Here is a 20,814-nt window from a genome sequence, read left to right as displayed (position 1 = left end):
ACCATTGACTTCCACTACCCAATTTTCTTTCAATTGGTGAATATAAACTACCCTTTTATACTTTCTCCTTTTCACAAGTTTAGGAGACAACTTTTACACCCCTCTTTTATATAGTATCCCTCACATACCTCTCTTAGAACTCTCTCTAAGCTTTAGGAGGAGGGAACTCAATTTTCTAATAGGGCTTAGAACTTTAGATCACAGAGTTTTGCTTAACTTTCTTGCTATTCCATGCAGGAATAGCTAGGTTATTTATAGGCCCCAATTGTCTTAAAAAATGGAGCCAAAAAAAGTTTTATCCCAGGTTTCCCGAGTACTAGCGGTATCACCGCCTACAACATTGACACTAGGTAGTACCATCACCCAGACTAGCGGTACCACCGCCCAGACTGACGGTACCACTGCTTGACACTAGGCAATACCACAGCCTGACAGCATGAAAAAGTGTGCTCTTGACTTTTCTAGCTCATAGGTGGTTCCTCCTAACTTGGGGTGATTGAATGGGTATTTTACTTGGCCCAAAACAGTCCCAACTCAGGCCCAATGGGCCCCTAATTGAGTTGGCTTAATTCTAACCTAAGTATATCGTAACACTACTTCGATCAAGACCATTATTAGAAAATGTTAATTAAATATTTTCTGACATGTCATTGGTTCATCGATGCTTTGTCCAATCCTTCGACGCATCGACCTCTTTTATGACCTTTTGCCTAATCGGTATATTGACATTCGTAACTCCGATCTCCTTAGTGCAATGTCTGCTCTTCTAGGCCCGATGCTTGAACTCATGACATGAAGCCTTTTGCTGATACGTCGACCGATCATTCGGCTCAATGTCCAATCTACTAACATGTTTCACTCCAGCCCAAAAGTGATTCTTGTTAGGATCGAGAGCACTAAGAGGGGGGGGGTGAATTAGTGCAGCGGATATTTTTCAGCGATTAAAAAGCGAAGGCTGCGTTCGTTCGACAAAGACTATTTTGATGCAAAAACCGATTCTAAGATTACTTATGATTAAGTGCAGTTTACGTTTAAGCGCAGTTAGCGTCTAAACGCAGTTAGCGTCTAAATGCAGATTGCGTCTAAACTCAGATTGCGTCTAAGCGCAGTTTGCGTCTTAGCGCAGATTGCGTCTAAGCGCAGATTGCGTCTAAACGCAGATTGCGTCTAAGCACAGATTGAGCAGAAGTATAAAGACAATGTGCTGTTGTTGTACAGCTCAAAAGGTAATCTGCAAAAAACAGATTTACGTCTAAACGCAGATTTGCGTCTAAACGCAGATTTACGTCTAAACGCAGATTTACGTCTTACACGCAGATTTACGTCTTAGACGCAGATTTATGTCTGAACTTTGAAACTCGTTTGTATATTCGCAGAGGGCAGTATGCAGTTGAAATCAAGACGTAAACGTAAACTGAAATCTGACGATTGTGCGAGGAAAGCCGATTTACGTCTAAATGCAGTTTTACGTCTAAATGTTGAAACTCGTTCGTAAAATTGCAGAAGACAGTTTGCAGTTATAAATAGAATCAAACTGTAAGTGTAAACTGCAAAGAAACTCGTTTGCAAAAGCACAGAGGACAGTTCTGCAGAATCAAAACGTAAACGTAAACTGTAATGTACTAAAACATGACTTTACGTCTGAATGCAGATTCGGAAGAACAGCACTTAGAACTTGTTCGTGAAAGCGCAGAGAGCAGTAGTAGTGGAGGAGGTTTGCAGTAAAGATAAAGTGCTCAAAGATAAACGCAAACCAGAGATTTAGAGTGGTTCGGTCAGTCCTGACCTACTCCACTTTTGGCTTCCTCCACCGACGAGGTTGCCGACGTCAACTAGGGCCTTCCTTCAATGGGTGAAGGCCAAACTGCCCTTTTACAGTTTCTCTCCTTTTGACAGGCTCAGGAGACAACCTTTACAGACCTTTCTCTCCTCACTTTACAACTGAAAACTTGAAGAACAGAAGGAGGAGACTTAAAGGCTTTACAATCACTTTTGAGCTCTTAGAATCACAGAAAAGATCAAGATTTCGGTGTAGGTCTGTATCTTTTCAGTGTTGAATGGATGGGGAATTTATAGGCCCCAACCCAATTCAAATTTGGAGCTCAAAACGATCAAATCCCGGAATTCCGGGATCAGGCGGTTGCACCTCTTGACTGGAGAGGTTGCACCGCCTGGCAGAGCTCGAAGACCGAGCTCAGGCGGTGCCACCTCTCTGCCAGGGAGGTTGCACCGCCCAGTCTTGCTCGAAGACTGAGCTCAGGCGGTGCCACCTCTCTGCCAGGGAGGTTGCACCGCCCAGTCTAGCTCGAAGACTGAGCTCAGGCGGTGCCACCTCTCTGCCAGGGAGGTTGCACCGCCCAGTCTAGCTCGAAGACTGAGCTCAGGCGGTGCCACCTCCCGGCTGGGGAGGTTGCACCGCCCAGTCTCGCTGGGAGGCTTAGCCCAGGCGGTGCCACCTCCTGGCCTGGGCGGTTGCACCTCCTGGTGCAATCAGGGTCCGAATGGTTCATTCCATTCGACCCAATTTCAATCTTTCAGGGGCCCAATTGCCCCAAGATTAAGCCAATGGGATCACCTCCCATTTTCCAACTTAATCATCGTGCTAACTACGATTAAATCTAAGACAACTTCTGCAGCTTTGCTTCGGTGCGTCAATCGCTCCTTCCGGCGAGTTTCCGGCGAACTTCCATCGATCATCCGATGAACCCTCGATGATGCTCCTGCGGACTTCCGGCAAACTCCTGGACTTTGCGACGATCCACTTGGCAAGTTCCGACGAGCTTCGCTTGGCAAGCTTCTGGACTTCTCGGATCTGTTCTCGCAGAACCTCCGACGACCGTCCGAACTTCCGTCGAACTCTCGAACTCCCAACGTGATCATGAACTTGACTCCGGCGCAACTCCTGCTGCTTGTCTATCTTTCATCGTAGTTAATCCTGCACACTTATCTCAACACATAGATTAGACAACAAATGACAATTGACTTCATCATCAAAATCCGAGATTCAACAATCTCCCCCTTTTTGATGATGACAATCAATTGATAATGGAGTTATCCTTAACTCCCCCTGTCTATATGCCATAGTTGAGATAAGTCAACCTTGAATTCAAGACCTAAGAATTCAAGTGACGTATTGATAAGTTAGATCAGTTAAACTTATCAATACTCCCATCATGATACTCATCATGATGTATCTCTTCAAAGATGATGTCAGGGCTTGACATACATCATCAGATTTGTATGATTGTGTTTGTAACCATTCATCATGTAGTATGAACATTATCATATAAAGCTGTGAAGCACTATTACATGATGCATACATTTGAAATATACTAGTAAGTTTTTGCATTTTCTTCACATGATAACATATCAACTCAGGGCATAATGCAAACTTTAGCACATGTTTTTGTATCTCTTGGTGATGCAAGGATGGCATAATCATAGCAGTGTTTATAGCATCACTTAGAGTATGGCAGTGTTTATCAATTCATATATATATCTCCCCCTTTGTCATCAACAAAAAGCATAATAATCATGATACAAGGAAATTAATCAAAGCAAGCTTATAGAGGAATTTCACATAGATTGCTCTAAATACTTCTTCCCCTTTGTGTTATAATCCATTGTCCATGTAAAGATTTTGCAGGATGGAATACATACACATGAATCACTTCATCAAATCTATTTCAGATACTTATTTTTCATGAAAGTGTATCTGATGCATTCGAAAAATCTGGTTCATAGCATTCGAAAAATAAGATGCATTCGGAGAAGATTTTGTTGCATATAATCATAGAGACATGGCAATCAAGTGATTTGATCATACAATATAGTCCGAAAAATAATTTTAACAAATTTAAGTATTCGGACATATCAACATTCTTCGAATCAAAGCACAAGGTTTTCAAAACTTTTCGTTTCAAAGCACAACATTCTTAATTTGGACATATCACATGCCAAAACAGTAATGATACCATAAAAATCTGAGATAACTTTTACCATAATAGATGTTTATATTCAGTACATCAGAAGTGAGAAGTTTACAACAACAACAGGTGTTCAATGAGTTCATTGATGCGGTGGAAAATTAAAGTGCCTAAACAAGGAGTTAAATTGACTATGAATCTGCTGCAGCTCAGATAGGATTTGATCTTGTCTTTGTTCAATCCGTTCTTGTCTCTGTTCAAATCGATCCATACGAATCCCAATTTCTTCAATGGATGTATGAGTTTGCTCTACTGGATGTGTTTCCTCAAAGGGAAGGGTCGGAGGAGATTGGGTACCCCTAAATACTGGTGTTTCCGGTTCTGGTTCAGGTTGAGGATGATCAGTCCTTCTAGGGAGTCTAACCCAGTTACCGTTTCTATAGTAACATCTTAGTCGGTGAAGTAGATTTTTGTTTATTATGCTGTATCGATCTACTTTCATTACTTCTTCCTCTGGTGATATTAGAATGTCGTAAGCTTTTATTATTCTAGTGATTATACCACCATATGGGAGCATCATATCCTTTTTTGATAATTCTAACATATTTTGTTGAATAAGATAGCCAAGACAGATGTCATGTCCCTTCATGATTGAGTACATAGTTCCTAATTCTAGTTGACTAATTTCATCATGATGGTATTGTTTAGGGAGAATTATACTAGTCATGATATAATGAAGTATCTTAGTGTTCAAAGGCAATAGATGTTCACAACTTTTAGGAACTAATGCTATGTTAGGATTGACAAAGATTGTTCCTAAGGCTTCAACATAGGATGTTCCAATACTTTCATCATCCCATGATCCTCTAAAGTAGAGTCCTATGCTTTTTATGGGAATGCCTATCATATCACAAATGAATCTATCAGTGATTGAGATGTGTTGTCCCAAAAGATAGGTGGACATCCTTCCTTCATCATCTATTTGTATGTTATTGTAAAATAATCTAACAAGCCTAGGATAGATGGGTTCGTTAATCTGCAAGATTGGAAGTAGACCTAGGTTTGCAAACCATTGGATGGTCTCTAAGTCTCTTAGTTCATTTAGATCTACGTATTTTCCTTTAGTGATACATCTAAGTTCGAAAGAGGGAAATCTTTCAGCATGGTATTTTGAATTGAAAAGAGTGAAATCAAATTCTTCTACTAATCTCCTCTTTCCCTTGTCCCTTGAGGATCTTCTAGATCCCATAATTACTGCTGTTTAGTGGGATGATGATGAGCTAGAGTAAATGAAGAACAAAACAGAATTTAAAAGCTTCTTAAAGAGTACCTTTGTGAAATCTTCAAGAGAGGGAAGGATTCTTGATGTTTTGCTCCGAAATGGAAGGTATTTGGACGGCTTAGAGGAGTGAAATGAGAGTGGAGGAGACTTGGAAGAGTAGAGGAGGAAATGGGAGTGAGTTGGGGTTGGTTTCACCGCCGGCCCTAGTGTGGGTTTAAAAAGGCAGAGTTGCGGGCGGTTGCACCTCTGGCTGGAGCGGTGCAACCTCTGGCAACCCGTGATAGCTGGAGGTGCAACCGCCAGCTGGAGAGGTGCCACCGCCTGCAGCCAGTGAGCACCTAATTTGATCAGAGAGCCTTTGCCTTGAGGAGAGTTTCAGAGCAATTAGCGTTTGTTACATGACTTCGTATGAGTTTTTATTTACGGAAGAAGCTCTTGCATGATCAAAATAGATCTTTTAACGTGCATACGTATGTTGATAGTTTGTTTGGTATCCCTTTTAAGATCATGACATATTTAGTTTCATGATACAAGAATCAATTCGTAGATGATAGTGTTAACGGGTTTTGAAGATCAAGGAGGTATGTGAATTTGGGTATCATATGTTTCTAATAAGGTTGTATCCAATTCGTATTTGTGATTTCATAACTTTCACTTGTTACTTAAGCGTTGCGAGTTCCTTTTTGATTCTTGATTTCTGACCATCGAGAGTCAAGGAGCAGAATATTATTTCTTACTCCGGCCTAAAATTTTAATGTTTTTATAGGAAGGGATGATCTTTAAGAACCCATTTGCTTTTGGGTGCCTCATAAATAGATCTACATTTTCTATCATGTTGCATCGAGTTTATCATGGTTCCTTTAGGAACCCAAATCAGTTTGTTTGGACTTATTTTCTTGAATGGACAACAATGTGTCCTATGTCCAGATTTGCAACAAAAGTTGCACTTGGTTTGGTGTTGAACATGTAAGATGGAGCTTTTTATGAAGGAGGTTGGATTTTGGTGAGGACTTCTCACAAATCCAATTCCGCTCCTTTTTGGAACGTGACCCTTGTTTGCAAGGATCATGTTCAACGACTTGCTACCAACCTCGAATTTCTTCAAGGTATCCTTGAGTAGCAGGTTTTCTTTTTGTAAAGTTTCTAAATCATGACATTTGATACATGAATTTAAACTATCATGATGTTCGACTTTTAACTTATCAAACTCACAAGTAAGACTATCATGCACCTTTTTCAGCAATTTATATTTTCTACTTATACTCTTGCATTCGTCAAATAAGTCATTGAAAGCATTTAATAATTCATCGAAAGATAAATCAGCATTTAATGAATCCGTTACCTCCTCTCCGATAGCCATTAAGGCGTAATGAGCAACTTGCTCGGTGTTGGACTCCTCTTCCTCAGATGCGCTTGAATCATCCCATGTTGCTTGGAGCGCCTTCTTCTTTGTTGTTCTTTTCTTGACTTGGGGACAGTCACTCTTGTAGTGTCCCAGCTTTTTGCATTCATAGCAGATTACTTGGTCCTTTTTGGGTTCAAGTTTATTTTTTGCATCATTCTTAAACTTGTTTCTTTTAAAGAACTTTTTAAACTTTCTTGTTAGAAGTGCCAAGTCATCATCACAGTCCTCATCACTTGAGTTTTCTCTCAAGTGGCATTCTGAAGTTTTGAGTGCCATATCCTTCCTGTTCTTTGGAAGGATGTCTTCTTGCTCTTCATGAGCTTTACAAGTCATTTCGTAGGTCATTAATGACCCGATTAGTTCTTCAAGAGGGAAATTTCGCAGATCTTTTGCCTCTTGAATAGCGGTGACTTTAGGATCCCAACTCTTAGGAAGGGATCTTAGTATCTTATTAACAAGCTCAAAATCCGAAAAGCTCTTTCCGAGTCCTTTTAGACCGTTGACGACATCCGTGAAACGGGTAAACATGTCGCCAATGGTTTCACTCGGTTTCATCCGAAAAAGTTCGAAGGAGTGTAACAGCAAATTGATTTTTGACTCTTTTACTCTACTTGTGCCCTCATGGGTCACTTCGAGTGTGTGCCAAATATCGAATCCAGTTTCACAAGTTGAAACACGGTTAAACTCGTTTTTATCAAGTGCACAAAATAAGGCATTCATAGCCTTTGCATTTAGAGCGAAAGCCTTCTTCTCCAAATCATTCCAATCGATCATTGGAAGAGAAGACTTTGAAAAACCATTTTCGACAAGATTCCACAGTTCAAAATCCATAGAAATAAGAAAGATCCTCATTCGGGTCTTCCAGTAGGTGTAGTCCGTCCCATTAAACATGGGTGGACGTGTAATAGAATGGCCCTCTTGGTTTCCGACGTAAGCCATCTCTCTTGGGTTTTAATCCTTTTGAGAGTTAACCGGGCTCTGATACCAATTGTTAGGATCGAGAGCACTAAGAGGGGGGGGGTGAATTAGTGCAGCGGATATTTTTCAGCGATTAAAAAGCGAAGGCTGCGTTCGTTCGACAAAGACTATTTTGATGCAAAAACCGATTCTAAGATTACTTATGATTAAGTGCAGTTTACGTTTAAGCGCAGTTAGCGTCTAAACGCAGTTAGCGTCTAAATGCAGATTGCGTCTAAACTCAGATTGCGTCTAAGCGCAGTTTGCGTCTTAGCGCAGATTGCGTCTAAGCGCAGATTGCGTCTAAGCACAGATTGAGCAGAAGTATAAAGACAATGTGCTGTTGTTGTACAGCTCAAAAGGTAATCTGCAAAAAACAAATTTACGTCTAAACGCAGATTTGCGTCTAAACGCAGATTTACGTCTAAACGCAGATTTACGTCTTACACGTAGATTTACGTCTTAGACGCAGATTTACGTCTGAACTTTGAAACTCGTTTGTATATTCGCAGAGGGCAGTATGCAGTTGAAATCAAGACGTAAACGTAAACTGAAATCTGACGATTGTGCGAGGAAAGCCGATTTACGTCTAAATGCAGTTTTACGTCTAAATGTTGAAACTCGTTCGTAAAATTGCAGAAGACAGTTTGCAGTTATAAATAGAATCAAACTGTAAGTGTAAACTGCAAAGAAACTCGTTTGCAAAAGCACAGAGGACAGTTCTGCAGAATCAAAACGTAAACGTAAACTGTAATGTACTAAAACACGACTTTACGTCTGAATGCAGATTCGGAAGAACAGCACTTAGAACTTGTTCGTGAAAGCGCAGAGAGCAGTAGTAGTGGAGGAGGTTTGCAGTAAAGATAAAGTGCTCAAAGATAAACGCAAACCAGAGATTTAGAGTGGTTCGGTCAGTCCTGACCTACTCCACTTTTGGCTTCCTCCACCGACGAGGTTGCCGACGTCAACTAGGGGCCTTCCTTCAATGGGTGAAGGCCAAACTGCCCTTTTACAGTTTCTCTCCTTTTGACAGGCTCAGGAGACAACCTTTACAGACCTTTCTCTCCTCACTTTACAACTGAAAACTTGAAGAACAGAAGGAGGAGACTTAAAGGCTTTACAATCACTTTTGAGCTCTTAGAATCACAGAAAAGATCAAGATTTCGGTGTAGGTCTGTATCTTTTCAGTGTTGAATGGATGGGGAATTTATAGGCCCCAACCCAATTCAAATTTGGAGCTCAAAACGATCAAATCCCGGAATTCCGGGATCAGGCGGTTGCACCTCTTGACTGGAGAGGTTGCACCGCCTGGCAGAGCTCGAAGACCGAGCTCAGGCGGTGCCACCTCTCTGCCAGGGAGGTTGCATCGCCCAGTCTTGCTCGAAGACTGAGCTCAGGCGGTGCCACCTCTCTGCCAGGGAGGTTGCACCGCCCAGTCTAGCTCGAAGACTGAGCTCAGGCGGTGCCACCTCTCTGCCAGGGAGGTTGCACCGCCCAGTCTAGCTCGAAGACTGAGCTCAGGCGGTGCCACCTCCCGGCTGGGGAGGTTGCACCGCCCAGTCTCGCTGGGAGGCTTAGCCCAAGCGGTGCCACCTCCTGGCCTGGGCGGTTGCACCTCCTGGTGCAATCAGGGTCCGAATGGTTCATTCCATTCGACCCAATTTCAATCTTTCAGGGGCCCAATTGCCCCAAGATTAAGCCAATGGGATCACCTCCCATTTTCCAACTTAATCATCGTGCTAACTACGATTAAATCTAAGACAACTTCTGCAGCTTTGCTTCGGTGCGTCAATCGCTCCTTCCGGCGAGTTTCCGGCGAACTTCCATCGATCATCCGATGAACCCTCGGTGATGCTCCTGCGGACTTCCGGCAAACTCCTGGACTTTGCGACGATCCACTTGGCAAGTTCCGACGAGCTTCGCTTGGCAAGCTTCTGGACTTCTCGGATCTGTTCTCGCAGAACCTCCGACGACCGTCCGAACTTCCGTCGAACTCTCGAACTCCCAACGTGATCATGAACTTGACTCCGGCGCAACTCCTGCTGCTTGTCTATCTTTCATCGTAGTTAATCCTGCACACTTATCTCAACACATAGATTAGACAACAAATGACAATTGACTTCATCATCAAAATCCGAGATTCAACAATTCTTCCTACTTTAATTGTTTTTCCATATCAAAGCTAGTCCTACATCACTCAAAACACAGATTAGATGACAAACACATTAACTGATTTTATCAATAAAATCTGAGATTCAGAAATCTCTCCCTTTTTTATGATGACAAACAATTGATGGAGTTAACCTGAACTCCCCCTATCAATATGCTATATTGATAGAACCTTGAATTCTAAGTCAAAGCAAATTTAATCATGAATATTTGCTTGTTTTTGAGAAGTGCAAGATAGCTTATTTTTTCTTCCCTTTGAGAAGTGCAAGATAGCTTGTTTTTGTATTTTTTTGAAGCGTGCAAGTTAGCAAACTTTGCTTCTCTTTTGAGATGAGCAAGCTTGCAATTTTAGCAAGTTTTACATCATGCAAGCTAGCAAATTTAATCTCCTCCTTTGTCATTGTCAAAAAGAAGGGAAGAATACAATTTTATAATTCTACTCCCTTTACATCAATTTTGAAATTATGATAAGGATAAAAAATAAAGATAAATTTACATCAATATTTCAATCATCAAAAATGAAAGATTAATTCATGAATACCAACAGACCATGTGTCATTTTTGATAAATCTCTTCTTCTGTAAATAGAAGGAGTGATAGGAAATTATCTTGATTCAAATAAAAATTTAAATCATAAAAAAATGAGTAATCAAGATAATGATAAAAACAATACATAAGAAGAATTTATGCATTTGAGATATTTATGTTTATCATTCAAGCGAGCACGTTTTGGTTCTCTTTTGCAATGTACAAGCTAACAATTTCCTTCTTCTTTTACAACAATGATTCAATCATGAGATATACAAATCATAAATACAAAGAAATTATACATAATAAACTTCAAAATGATAAACATCAAGAAGCCTAGTAATATATCGTGATTAATTTGAATATATCCCCCATTCAATAGTAAGTGGCATATCATAGTTTATTAGGATAAGTCTCCTTTTTAGTTCATAGCAAAAAGAATCATAGGATAACAAAATATGAAAAATCTTGATTCATAAGAAATCTCAATTTATAAATATCAAGTGAAAGAATCAAGATTCGTTTGGATGAATATCTTCTTTACCGAAAAGAAATATAGGAGAATAAAAGATCTTGTTCATGTATAAAATAAATCTCAATTTGTCATGATCATGATTCATATAAAAAATATCACAAGTTATAATTCTTAGAATTCACAAAAAAAAATCAATATTCATAAAAGAAATCCCCTTAAATAATACGAGAACACATAGTAGAAGATCTTGATTCATAAAATATTTCAAGTTATAATTTTGAGGAATCAAAATCATGAAATAAGTAAAATCTCATTCAAATTCAAGTAATCAAAATCATCAAAATCACTTTCAAGAGATTCAAAATGACATAAATAGATTTATTTATCTCTTAGGATCTCTTGTTGAAAAATTTAATGAGTTTCTTGGGATAGAGTCATTTTCAAGAAAAATAATACATTCCTCTATGTGATTGTGTCACGCCCCTTGAATTTAATTCTCATTCAAGAGTTGTGAACCTAACTCAAAATTTATAATATTGGAATTCAACAAACAATCCAGGATCCAATCAAACATTTGAGGCCACTAAGAAAACATTCAAGTTATTCATCTCTACAATCCACAATTCACAAAACCAATGCAGTTTATAATCATATATCATATCACTTAATGATTCATAAAATCCAAAGCCAACTCAACTAAACTATAACCACATCATAAATCCATAGTTGTGGGAATATTTACAATCATAAAACCAACATGTACTACATGTTTATATCATTACACAATTTTAACTTAACATTCCTAAAATCCTAACATGAGAGGTACTTTTCAAACATTTACAAAACTCATAAGTTCATATTTACCATAAACATTCTATTAGATACCAAGTATACTTATATAATAAAAACATATCGTCCAATAAAAGTTTGCCCAAGGTCTTCTATCTTTCCATTACCTTAGCCTAATTTAAACATTTTAGCAAGTGACAAGCTATCCTGAAAAAAATTATTAGGAATAGAGTGAGCACATAGAGCTCAGCAAGCAACTAATATATCCATGATGAAAGATGATAGTTTTAAAGTATATCAAGGATGTATAAACATTTTGAAGCATATCAAAGAACAAATATGAAACATAAGCTCAAATAACACATAGCAAAGAAGTAGGATTAGTTGGAGCATATCATTGGCGTAAGGAGCATTTCGGATATCAATGGCATATAAAATATTACAGAGCATATCGATGGCATGTGAAGCATTTCGGAGTATATCAATGGGATATGAAGCATTTCAGAGCATATCAATAACAAATATGAAACATAAGCTCAACTTCGCATTTAATATTACATACTTTTCATTCTTATCCAGAGCAAATATAGAAGCACGTAACCAAAGCTCTAGATATCATATCAAACATATAAAGTGGGATCCCAAATATAATCTAGAGCATCGCGGGCTCTAAGCACATACCTTTTACCATTTCTAGCAAAGGTCCAGATAATCCCTTTACAATTTCTGACAAAGGTCTATATAATCCCTTTACTATTTCTAGCAAAGGTCTAAATAATCTCACAAACACCAAAGTACAAAAGGGTATTGTGAATAATAAATTAGGACATATCGGAAACACATGCAGAACAATGGAATGCATGTGCCTATATGAAACATTGTGATACAAACATGAACTTTACATAATAGATTTAGGTATACAAGTAATTAAATGACAAGAGTATATAGGAATTCAAAGCAATAATGTAAAGCTCAACTGAAGTAAGGATTTTAGCTGAAATCAATTTTCAAAGAGACTGAAACAAGAATAGGCGAAATCGATTAAAGCTTGATTCTAATAGAATTTGAGAGGCACATTGAAAGAATTATTTAGATAATCAGTTATGCTCCAATTTATACAAAGCAGGTTTTATTCGAAAGATATATCCATCTAGTTTTAGGCAAATCATGTTTTGCATTAATTAGAGTTTTCAACAGGGAGTTACAAATAATTTCGTAGTGAAAGGTTCGAAAACATTAGCTCTATTTTACTGAATCTATAAGGTTGATGAAAATAGATGTTCCAGTTCGTATTTGTATTCCAAAATTTTAAATCTGATAAGCATAAAATATTTTTGAGTCTAGTTTCCAATAAATCATACTTTTCATGAATATGAGTTCCCAGGAGAATGTTATAAGCAGTTTAGCAACAAAATGTCCGAAATTACAGTACCTATTTTGTAGAATCTATAAGGTTAATTGAAATAGAAGTCTGAGTAGGTATTTAAACTCCAAATCATTCATTCAAGGCATTAAAATAAATATCCATGAGTTTAATTTCAAATGAATTATTTGCTTGAATCAAAGTTTAGTGCTAAAAGTTAGGTCCAAAACAATGCATAGACGTCAGATTACCAAAAAATTTCAGATTCACGGCTTTGTATCAAAACGAAAGAATTGTCTAATGCTAAGCTAAAATCTTTGTATCAAAATTTGTCTATTGATTTTTGACAGGGTCACACCTCCTGAATGTGATAATTTAGGGGGCGTGACAGAGTTAGTATCAAAGCATGATTTGAGGATCACTAAATATTTGATATGTTGATGTGCAAAATATATTGAGGTCTAGTTAAATATAGTAATTGGTAGAAATTTTCTTTGATGTCTTTAGGAATCTAGGAGGACGAGGATATTTGGTTCTCCTACTTCATCTGGTTTTGAGTAATTAAGTGAGATGAAAGGGGTGGTCGGGGATATTGAATCAGAGTGGCGCAGTAGAAGCATGGTGCACCTAATCCATTGGTGGCAGAAAAATGGATGATGCAAATGGAAAAGATATTTGATGTACAAAATTGTTCCGATGATCGAAAGATTTCTTTTGCCACCTTATATTGGAAGTAGAGACTGATTATTAATGGAAACAATGAAAAGAATTTTTGGAGATCAGTGGCAAGAATGACAAGGACAACTACGAGATCCACATTTGATATACGTGAGGAATGAAGTTGAAAAGGGATTGAAGTTGAATTTTCAAATTTCAGATGATGGCCTATTGAGATTTGGGGATAGAATATGTGTCACGCCTTTCAAAATAACGACAATATTAAAATTTTCATCACAACTAATCCAGGATCCAAACACACATTTGAGGTCACTAAGAAAACATTCAGATCAAAATTTCACCTCTATAGTCTACAAATTTATAAACCCTGTGCAGTTCATAAACATACCACACAATCACTCGATAATTCATACAATCTGAACTCAACTCATCAAAATAATAACCACAACATAATTTCACAAGTGGGGAAGTCTATGTAGTCACCAAACCAACGTTTACCATAAGTTCATATCATTACATGAATTTAACTTAACATTCCAAAATCCTAAACCTGAAGGGTCCTTTAACTTACACAAAATCCATGGGTTTAGATTCATCGTCAACATTTCATTAGATACAGAGTGGCTTATACAACAAATACATATATGCTAATAAAGATCTGCCCAAAATCTTCTATCTTTCCACTACCTCAGCCCAATCTTAACATTTAAGCAAGCGGTACGCTATCCTGAAAATTTTATCAACAAACGGGGTGAGCATAAAGAGCTCAGCAAGTGACTAACATATCCATATCGAAATAGGACAATTTCCAAAGAGATAAAGTTTCAGAATACAAGGCAGAATGTACGAATTCGTAGACATAATATCATTAGGTGCAGAATCACAATTGTCCTTTCAATCATACATATTTGGTTCATAACAGATGGGGCATAGAGTAATTGGAGCATATCAGAAATGAATGAAATGTTTTGGAGCATAACAATAACAAATGAAACATTTCGGAGCTTATCAATATCACATACCAAACAGAAGCTCAAACGTCGCCTTTGACATTGCATTCATATCATTCTTATCCAAAGCATGTACAAAAACACATAACCAAAGCTGTGGATATCATATCAAACATACAGAAGGTGTAGTGGGATCTCAGTCAGAATGTGATTCATCCATTTCTGAATGACCACCTGACAAAAGTCTCCCACGTCTGGGAGCTCCATCCACCCACGTCTAGGTGAAGCCAGAGGGGGCCGGCAGAGCATCGCAGGCTCTAAGCACATACCCTTTACCATTTCTGGCAAAGGTCCAGAATAACACCCTTTACCATTTCTGGCAAAGGTCCAGAATAACACCCTTTACCATTTCTGGCAAAGGTCCAGACAATCCCACAACACCAGAGTACAAGAGGGCAGTTTTGAATAATAAGTAGCATATATCGGAAGCACACGCGGAACAACAAAACGTACATGTGCCTTTTCGAGACAATACGATGCAAGGAACAAATCTCTCACAAATGTATTCAGATTTGGAATGAAATGAAAACAAGGGTATACAGGGATTCCAAGCAACTATATTTAGCTTAATTCAAATAAGAAGGTTAAATGAATTCAATATCCAAATGAATGGAACGGAATACGCGAAATCGACCAAAGCTCGATTTCTGACAGAATTCAAGTGGCACATAGAACAAATACTTCAGAATATCAATTATGCTCCAATACCCATAAGAAAACTACTATCGAAAGATATATCAATCTGGTTTCTGTCGAAACAAGTTTCGTACGAATCATGGTTTCCAACAAGGAGTTACCTTTGATTTGGTAACGCAAGGTCAAGGACACAATCACTGTTTTGCAGAATACATAGGGTCAGATTCAATAGATAATAGGGTAGGCATTTTGATTCCAAAATTTTCAAACTATATGTCAAAAGAAAGGTCTGCAAGTCTAGTTTCGGACGAAGTCAGTTTGGTACAAATCAGAATTTTCAACAGAGAGTTATAGGCATTTTAGTATCGAAAGGTTAGAAATCTTGATCCCTATTTTGCAGCATCTATAGGCTCATTTGAAACAGATGATTGGGTAAGTATTCGGTGTCCAAAATCTCCAAAATCAGTGTCAAAAGAAAGTTATAAGAGTTTAATTTCAAACAAAATAGTTCCTGCCTGAATTCACATTTTGTACTAAACATTATAGCTGAAATAGTGTATAGGGGTCAGTTTACCGAAAAAATTTCAGAATCCATGGTTCTATGTCCAAAGAGGGACATTTCAGGTTCCAAATGGAAATCTTTCAGATCTTTATGAATCAACATAAGAACAGAAGCTAATATTCTGTAGGATGAGGTTAGAACACTTGCCTTTGAGAATTTTGACCCTAAGTGAAAAGATTTGGGCAAGAACCCTTAAAGCCCCAATTTTTTTTCTCTTCTTCTTCTTCTTCTTCTTCTCCTTCTTCTTCTTCTTTCTTTCTTTCCCTGATCATCCACGCAGCTGCCTTCTCTGCTTCCTTAAGAACGAAGGCAGAGAGGCTTAAATGGTGGAATTTGTCATTTTGTGCATTTTGTGATTTAGTCCTTGAATTTATTGTATTTTCGATTAGGTCCTCAGGGTTTACATATAGGTCCTCAGATTTTTCTTTAACAAATCCTCCAACTCTTTTGAATAAGTCCTCAGATTCATACTTTGAAATTTTATCAAACTTAAAATAGATACTTACATTACAATTAGAAACTTATACGAAGATTCAGAAATGAGGGATGTTACAATATGTGTTCCAAATGACCTAGATATCAAAAACCAAATCTTGAATGAAGGTCATAATTCAAAGTACACCATGCATCCTAGTGGCACGAAAATGTATAGAGATCTTCAAAGTCATTATTTGTGGAAAGACATGAAGAAGGAGATTGGTGTTTGACAAGTCAGCAAATCACAGTAGAACTCCAAAGACCTAGAGGTTTGTTACAGCTCTTAGATATTCTTGAATGGAAATGTGAATGCATTACTATGGACTTTATTTCAGGACTACATAGAATCTCTAGAAAGCATGATGCTATTTGGGTTATTGTTGATAGGTTAACCAAGTCTGCATATTTCTTATCAATCAATATGACTTATTCTCTTGATAGGCTTGCAGATTTGTATGTTGATGAAATAGTAAGACTTTATGGTATTCCGAAAGAGATCATCTCGGATAGAGACTCAATACTTCTTTCTAGATTGTGGAGGAGATTACAAGATTCTATGGGCACCAAAGTAAAGTTTAGCACTGCCTATCACCCTCAGACTGATGGTCAATCTGAAAGAACAATTCAAGTACATGAGGATTTGCTTAGAGCCTATGTTATGGATTGGAGAGGTGAATGTGATAAAGATATTTCTCTTATTGAGTTCATTTACAATAATAGTTACCATTCGAGCATTCAAATGACTCCTTATTAAGCATTGTATGGGCAAAAGTGCAGAACACCTATATATTGGGAGGAAGTTGGTGATAGAAAGTTGTTAGCACCAGATAAAGTATAAGAGACTACTGAAAAGATTCAGGTTATCATAAAAAGGCTAAAGGCTACTCAGAGTCGGTAAAAGAGCTATGCTGATCACAGAAGATGAGATATCGAGTACCAAGTAGGGGATTTTGTATTCCTAAAGGTCTCCCCTTCCAAAGGCATTGTAAGATTTGAAAAGAAAGGGAAGTTAAACCCAAGGTTCATTGGACCTTTTGAGATCCTTGAAAGAATTGGCTCTGTCACTTATAAGATTGTATTGCCACCATTGATGTGTCATATCCATGATATATTTCATGTGTCAATGCTCAGAAAGTATATACCTGATCCCTCTCATGTCATTGAGTATGAGCCGATTGTGATTGAAAAAGACTTGTTTTACAAGGAAGAGCCCATTTGGATTATTGATAAAAAAGAGAAGATCTTAAGAAATAGAATCATTACTCTGGTTAAAGTAATTTGGAAGCATCATCCTACAAATGAAATGACTTGGGAGCTAGAGGAAGAAATGAAGAAAGCTTACCCTCATCTTTTTGCCGAAAGAGGTATGACAAATTTAGAGGACTAAATTTTCTTTTATGGAGGGGAGAGTGTAACATCCATCATTTTTTTAAAAATTTATAAGGATTTATTTATAAATATGAGGATTTTTTTAAATAATTCTTTAGCACTAAATTTTTTTTTATATATTGAAAATATTATGAGGGACTAAAATGTGAATCTCATTAATTGAAGGTGATTTGTGAAAGATTCACAATAAGAAAAAAAATAATAAAATGGAGGACATGTGTCATTAGCAGGGATGAGCCACTTACATTTATTCTAAAGATGACACTTAAACCTCCATGCATGCTTGCCACCTCACTGTTTTAGCATGAGTCAAACCTAAGTAATTTAAGGCACAATTGAGGGAAACTTTACAGCCAACGTAACTTGAGAAGAGGAGAAGGAATTGAAGGAGAAGAGAAAGAAAAAGAATTGAAGAAGAAGTTTTATCTTGGCTTAAGGCTTTGCATCAAATCCCCCACATTTGAAAATCAAAACTTTTTAAGGAAAGTGTTCTAACCCATCCTAGAGATAAATTTTGATCCTTGTTTTCACCTTGATTTCGAGAAAATTGGAGAATTGTGGCTGCATGTAAGATATCTATGCCGTTTATACATCAAATGTTGAATTTGAAATTTTTTAGATTTTGACCTTTCAGTACTCGTGTGGCCATAACTTTTTGCACCAATTCGGATTGAGGAAAAACTCTTTCATAAAAAAGGAGACTTATAGAGCTTTTATTTGACATAAAAATTGAAAAATTTGGAGTAAATTTACCTATCCAAACAATTGAATGAAAAGACCTAATGTATTTGGTAAAACAGATACTACGAATTCTGACCTTCTGTTACTAAATTGCTCATAATTCTCTAGTGAAAATTCTGAATTATGTTAAACTTAGTTCTTTGGAAACTATATTCGCATATCTTTCTTTTGACACCTAATTTGGAAATTTTGAAATATGTTTGGCTTCTTAAACATCTGTTTAAATTGATTCTATCAATTCTGCAAAACATAGACGATCAATTATGACCTTTTGTTACTAAATTAATCATAACTCTCTAGGAAAAAATCAGAATTATGCAAAACTTAGTTATTTGGAAACTAGATTCGTATATCTTTCTTTTGACATATAATTTAGAAATTTTGAAGTATAGTTGCCTTCTGAAACATCTATTTAAATTGATTCTATCAATTCTGCAAAACAGAGATGATCAATTCTGAGCTTCCTTTACTCTATTTGTTGTTGTTGAATCTCGTATTTTGATGATGAAACTACTTGATATATGTTTATGATTTAATTTGTATTTTGAGTGATGCAGGATGCTTCAATCAGGATGAGACAATTAAAGTAGGAAAATCATGTTGTGCCGGAGGAACATGTTAGAAGATTGGACGTCGGGCCGGTGGATCGGTCGACATATCGACAGAAGGCTTCGGGCCGAGGACTCGGGCATCGGGCAAAGAAGAGCGGGTATTTTGCCAAGGATATCGGAGTTGCAGAGTCAACTGGCCGATTGGGTAATAGGCGGCAGGAGAGGATGATGCGCCGAAGAATCGGACGAAGCATCGAGAGAACAATGACATGCCGGACAACTTGGTAAATTACTTAGGATTAATTATCTCGATCGAAGTTTTGTTTTAAGTGTGCAGGATTAACTACGATGGAAGAAAGACATGCAGTAGGAGTTGCATCGGAATCAAGACAACGATCACGTTGGGAGTTCGAGAGTTCGACGGAAGTTCGGATAGTCGTCGGAGGTTCTGCGGGAACAAATCCGAGAAGTCCATGAGCTTACCAAAGAAGCTCGTCGGAACTCGCCAAGTGGATCATCGCAAGTCCAGGAGTTTGCCGGAAGTCCGCAGGAGCATCACCGAGGGTTCATCGGATGATCGACGGAAGTTCGCTGGAAGCTCGCCGGAAGAAGCGATTGATGCACCGGAGCAAGTTGGAGTAAATGTCTTAGGAAATATCGTAGTTAGCACAATGATTAAGTTAGAAATGGGAGGTGATCCCATTAACTTAATCTTGGGGAAATTGGGCCCCTGAAAAACCCAAATTGGGCCGAATGGATCAACCCATTCGGACCCTGATTTCTACCAGGCGGTTGAACCGCCCAAGCCAGGCGGTGGCACCACCTGGGCTCAATCTTTGAGCGAGACTGGATGGTGCAACCGCCCCTAACTGGAGGTGGCACCACCTGAGCTCGGTCTTCGAGCTCTAGTAGGAGGTACAACCGCCTTAGTCAGGCGGTGGCACCGCTTGAGCTAGGTCTTCGAGCTCTAGCAGGAGGTGTAACCGCCCCTGACAGGAGGTGGCACCGCCTAGAGGCTCAGTCTTCGAGCTCTTCTAGGCGGTGCAACCACCTCAGTCAGGCGGTGCAATCGCCAGATCCCGGAATTCTGGGAATTGACAATTTTGAACTCCAAATTCAAACTGGGTTGGGGCCTATAAATACCCCACCCTTTCAGCACTGAAAGGGCACCTAGAAACCACTGAAATTCTGATTTTACTTTGTGATTTTTAGAGCTCAAAAGTATTGTATGAGTTGAAAGTTCTTCTTCCTCTTTTCTTCCAAGTTCTAATCTGTTAAGAGAGGAAAGAAAATTCTGTAAGGGTTGTCTCCTACGCCCGTCAAATGGAGTGAAACTGTAAAAGGGTTGTTGGCCTTCGCCTATTGAAGGAAGGCCTCTAGTTGACGTCGGTGACCTCGTCGGTGGAGGATGCCAAAAGTGGAGTAGGTCAAGATTGACCGAGCCACTCTAAATCTCGGTTTGCATTTACTTTGAGCATCTTATCCTTACTGCAAATCTCCTCAATAGCTTACTGCCTTCTGCACATATACGATCGTGTTTCAAGCTTTGCATTTTCTGAATCGGCGTTTAGACGTAAATCGTTTTTATCGTACGAACATCATATTTCAGTTTGCGTTTACGTTCTGATTTCTATCATAACTGCAAACTGCCTTTATATCTTTGCTTTAACTGCATCTTGTTGAATCTCGGATTTTGATGATGAAGTCAATTGTCATTTGTTGTCTAATCTATGTGTTGAGATAAGTGAGCAGGATTAACTACGATGAAAGTTAGACAAGCAGCAGGAGTTGCGCCGGAGTCAAGTTCATGATCACGTTGGGAGTTCGAGAGTTCGACGGAAGTTCGGACGGTCGTCGGAGGTTCTGCGAGAACAGA

This window comes from Musa acuminata, chromosome BXJ2-4, assembly GCF_036884655.1.
Source record: "Musa acuminata AAA Group cultivar baxijiao chromosome BXJ2-4, Cavendish_Baxijiao_AAA, whole genome shotgun sequence".
In the NCBI taxonomy this organism is placed as follows: Eukaryota; Viridiplantae; Streptophyta; class Magnoliopsida; order Zingiberales; family Musaceae; genus Musa; species Musa acuminata.
Note: the sequence above shows the minus strand (reverse complement) of the source record.